We start from the raw sequence: 4,684 nt of genomic DNA, 5'->3' as shown, positions 1-4,684 counted from the left end.
GGGCGGGGAGGGGGCGGGGAGGGGTCGGGGAGGGGGCGTCTGCTAGCGTGCTGTAGCTGCCGGGCTGCGGTCCGCAGGACCGGGGGTAGGGGCCTCGCTGCTCCGGTGGCCTCTGTGAAGCTGGGACCCTACTCCCCGCTAGCTGGAACCCTGTCCCCCTACGGTTCCCCGCTGCCTGGGACCCATACCCCCCGCGGATGCCCTGCTAGCTGGAACCTTGACTCTCCCCGCTCCTCCCGCCAGAGCCCCCGCTGGCTGGGACCCTGCCCCTGCCTCCAGCCTCCCGATGTCTGGGACCCTGAACCCCCGTCGGCCCCCTGCTGGCTGTGATCCTGAACTCACACCCCTCCATCTGCATCCACAGCCTGGACACCACCAGCTCTCGGTAGTGTCCCTCTGTGGGAGGAAGGATTGCCCCCTTTGTCCCTTCAGGCCCTGGTAGGAAAACCTTTGACCAAATCTTTGGCCTGGGGGGGGGGACGGGGGAACCGAGGGGGGCAGGGGAAAGAAATGGCCCAACACTGGTTTGCCAAACTAGATGCTGTCTCAGTACAGGGAAGACAGTTCACCCCTCCTTGGAGGAAAGACATATCAACTGGGGGGGTGGGGGGGTGGACAGGGGTCTCTCTTGGGGAGGCTCACCAGGCCAAAGGGGGTCACTGGTGGAGGATGCTCCCCTGCCCCAGGAACCATAGTTGGGGTTTCCAGAGAGTCTCTGGGCCCCAGGCTATCCAGGTGACTCTGGGGGCTCAGCAGGGACGCCTCTTGCCCCAAAGGATTGTCACTGTCTTTCCTCTAGGTGGACAAGAGATTGCAACTCTGCCGACTAGAGGGCATATAACAGTGGATCCAAACCCATAAATTAGAATAAAATGGCTAGGGCAAACCACAGGTGGCCAGAAAAATCCTTTGAGAAAGGTTCAGGGAAGCTCTAACTATCTGTACCAATTTGGGCCCCGAATCCTGTAAGATATTTTCTTTATCTCGACTCTCCCAAGATATATGCTGGCAACCATACTCCAAGCTTATGGCCCCTGATATACATCTGAAGGGTCTCAGGACTGAGGTTTTACTAAATAAATGGCATTTCTCTAGCAACAGCCAGCCCCTCAAGGTCCTGGAAACCTTGCTTCCAGAATGCCTTGGAGGCTTACTCTGTCCCTGACCCCCTCCCAAACTGAGGGTATATAATCAGTTACCCATCAGGACCCCAGTGCAGCTCTTCCTACTCACAGGTCCTGTCCCTGTGCTGTAATAAAAATCACCTCTTTGCACCAAAGACATCTTCAAGAATTTTTTCTTGGCCATCAGCTCCGGGCCCCACGAACTTCATTGTCACCCCATTATAACTCATCAGGTCATACAGTGCAACTCAGCTCTGACCCTGTCTATGTGAACCCCACAGGCTTGGGGGCTCCGTCTCACAAAACCACACCCACTTCAGACACCAACCCCAAGGCCAGGCATCAGCTGTGCTCTGACCCACAGGTGACAGATCAGAGGTTCCCAGGGCCCCTCCTTGGGTTTGATGAATGTCCTGGAGGGGTTCACAGAACTCAGGGAAATGTTTCACTTGCTAGATGAGTGGTTTATTACAAAATAATATGACTCAGGGACAGCCCGAATGGAAGAGACGCCAGGGTGAGGCGCTGGGGAAGGGGTGTGAAGGTTCCATGCCCTTTGGGCATGTCACTCTGGTGTAATCTGGATATTAACAGGCATATAGACTCAAGCTCTAAAGGGGCTGCTCTGGACCCTGCTCATCCTTCAGACTCAAGATGCACCTCTCAAATTTCTTCTAAAACTCTTAAATCCTGTCTCAGTCAGCTCAAGCTGTATAACAAATATCTCAGCCCACGCAGCTCAAAAACAGCCGTATATTGTCTCCCCGTCCTGGAGGAGGAGGAGTCTGGGATCCAGGTGTGGACTGGTTCCTCCTGAGGCCTCTCCTCAGTGTGTACACGGCCATCTTCTCCTTGTGTGCTCATGAGGTCGTCCCTCTGTGCCTGTCTGTGTCCTGATCTCTTGTAAGGATACCAGTCCTGTTGGCTTAGGACCTACCTTATGACCTCATTCACCTTAACCACCTGTTTAAGGACCCTATTACCCAATACAGTCACAGTCTGAGGTCCTCGGGGTGGGGCTCCAACATAGTTTTTGGGGGGAACAAAATCAGCCCATTCCACTCTCCATCCCTGAAGGCTGGTAAGAACACCAGCATGCTTCCTTCCTGGCTCCAGTTTGGGACATCGGGTTCTTACACCCTCTAAGGATCACATGCTGGACCATGTGGATGACAGCCGTATCTGGATGCTGTCCAGAGACAGCACATCTGAGGGAGATGAAACTGAAGCTCTAGAAAAGAAGATTCAAGGAACAGGGCATCAGCGGTGTGTCCCAAGCTGAGGCCTCCAATTCTGACCTCTGTCAAGGTCCCCAAAGAACTAAGCTCTGGACTGCATGCCACAGACCACTTAGTCCCTTCCTCAGCTGCTGCAGTCCAGCACAGGCTCACAGGGGCAACTTCCCAGAGTCCAAGGATGTCTCGTCAGGCATGAAGAAGCTGAGAGGGGGACTCAGAGTTGACCCAGCCCCGGTAACCCACAGAGGTGGCCCCATGAGGAAAGAAGGAGCAGAGAAAGTCCTAGAAGCACTTGGCCTCCTAGTTTAAGCATCCTGATGCCCTGACATCTGGGGCCTTAGGGGCACTGCAAGAATGACCCCAGCCCAGGGCTAGCCAGTTCCTACAGACAGGAAACAATTCACCCAAGAGTGTGCCTTTCATATGCAAACTACTCAACCCAAAGCTCTGGGGCCAAGGACTGCCTCCTCAGACACCATTCTTGTGCCCTCATGCCCCAGGCAGGTGCCAGACAATGGGACAGCCCCTGCACCCCACAGCCCACGAAATAAACTGGCCAATCCTGAGCCTGCTAGCTGGGCCCCACCTCACTTGTCCTGCAGAGACGGCAGTAAAGGTCTTGCCCACATGTCCCCCTGCCCTCTGCCTCCTGCAGACCCAGGGCTTCCCCACTGGGCCATGTGCAGCCATGCACCATTTCTTCTGGTAACTGAGTGTGCTGGCTATCTCTCTCTTTCGCTCTCCTTTTAATGTGTATTTACTTATTTTGGAGACAGAGGGAGACAGAGAATCCCAACCAAGCTCCACGCTGTCAGCACAGAGCCCTATGCAGGGCTCGATCCCACAAACCGTGAGACCATGACCTGAGTTGAAATCAAGAGGCTTAACAGACTGAGCCACCCAGGCGCCCCCAACAGCTATCTCTCTGACAGTGGTCACATCCTCATCTGTTGGCCTCAGCCTACCTGAATAATAATAGTAAGACTGTAGCAGGATTCTCGCACAGAGAGTTGTGACACCGAGGCTTTTTCTTTCCAAGAAACAGCTTTATTCATGCTGACACTGCTCAGTTGTGTTTGTACCCAAAGAACTGGCACCAAATGTAGTTTTTTTAAAATACATTTTCTATTTTTCTATTTCCCATATATGGTATCACACGCAAACATGCAGTCTAATTAAGTAGTCTCAGTTTACAAGGTCATGAGGGATGTTATCACATTAGACGCATAGCCAGGTGACCTCGAAGTTTTCTTTCCCTTTTTTCTCTCCCCTTAGGGAGGGGACCCTCCCACAAGACCCCTGTATTTTAAAATAGCAAAACAAGACCCACAGCAAGAGGCTGCGGAGGCCACAGCCAAGCTGCAAGCTCAGGATTATGGGTGGATGTCTGGTGACCGTGTGGATAGCCAACACTTAGGCAGGAGGGAGGTGTGACCAGAAGGCCCCAGTGCCCAGAAGCAAGGAGGCAGGGAGGCCAAAGGCAAGGCATCTATTTTCTTTTTCTTTTTTTTTAAATTTTTTAAATTTAATTTTTTTGAGAGAGAGAGCGTGAGCAGGGGAGAGGCAGAGAGAGAGAGGGAGACACAGGATCTGGAGCAGGCTCCAGGCTCTTATCAGTGGAAGATGCAAAAAGCATTCAAGCTGCTTACTTCTAACGTCAAGACCAGTCAATTGTTGCAGGGAAAAAAGCCACTGAAAGAGAGTATCAACCTACAGAGGCAAGTTGAATTCAGTTAGAGTGTACGCTGGTAACTTTGGGAAAGAATTGGAGCTTTTCCCTAAAGGAAAACTCATATCAGAATCACCTTTGTGATTTGTATGTATGAAACAAATACCAACCAACCAACAACAACAAAATCTGTGTAACTAGTAAGAGAGAACTCCTGGAAGTTGTGTATGTGGGAACCCAAACTACAGGTGGGGAGGCGAGGGGAGCGATAAGCCAGGATATAGGCAGGTGGCTAGGGTCAGCTCATGCAGGCGTGGTATGCAGAACAAGGAGTCTGAAAGAGNCAGGCTGCTCCCCACATCACGGGGAGATGCAGTGGGGCCTTCGAGGGGCTGACCCTGGGCAGCCGGATATGCCCAGTGCAGGTCTACGATGGATGTGTGGATCCGAAGTTCCGAACGCTAGCAAGCCTACCATCTCCACCCCCACCCCAGTCCCGCTCCCAAACGCCTCTGAAGAGCTTGCTCTCTCCCAAAACCATGAATGGAAAGCTAAGGGCGTCTGGAAAACCCACACAAAGTCACTTAATTGGCACCTCTGCTGGCCCCCGCGACCATCGCCGTCCCGCCCCACCCCCACCCCCGCCTTTGTGT

At 53.0% G+C, this 4,684-nt stretch overlaps 1 protein-coding gene across 1 annotated transcript in view; it reads right to left on the bottom strand.

Annotated features, from left to right (window-relative positions):
* The window catches only part of RNF187 (ring finger protein 187), a 12,859-nt gene that overhangs the window by 7,420 nt on the left and 755 nt on the right, over positions 1-4,684 (bottom strand). The gene's annotated exons all lie outside the window — the stretch shown is intronic.

The sequence above is a fragment of the Crocuta crocuta genome, unplaced genomic scaffold (genome assembly GCF_008692635.1).
Source record: "Crocuta crocuta isolate KB4526 unplaced genomic scaffold, BGI_CrCroc_1.0 scaffold526, whole genome shotgun sequence".
In the NCBI taxonomy this organism is placed as follows: domain Eukaryota; kingdom Metazoa; phylum Chordata; class Mammalia; order Carnivora; family Hyaenidae; genus Crocuta; species Crocuta crocuta.
Note: the sequence above shows the minus strand (reverse complement) of the source record. Positions and strands in the feature narration are given on the sequence as shown.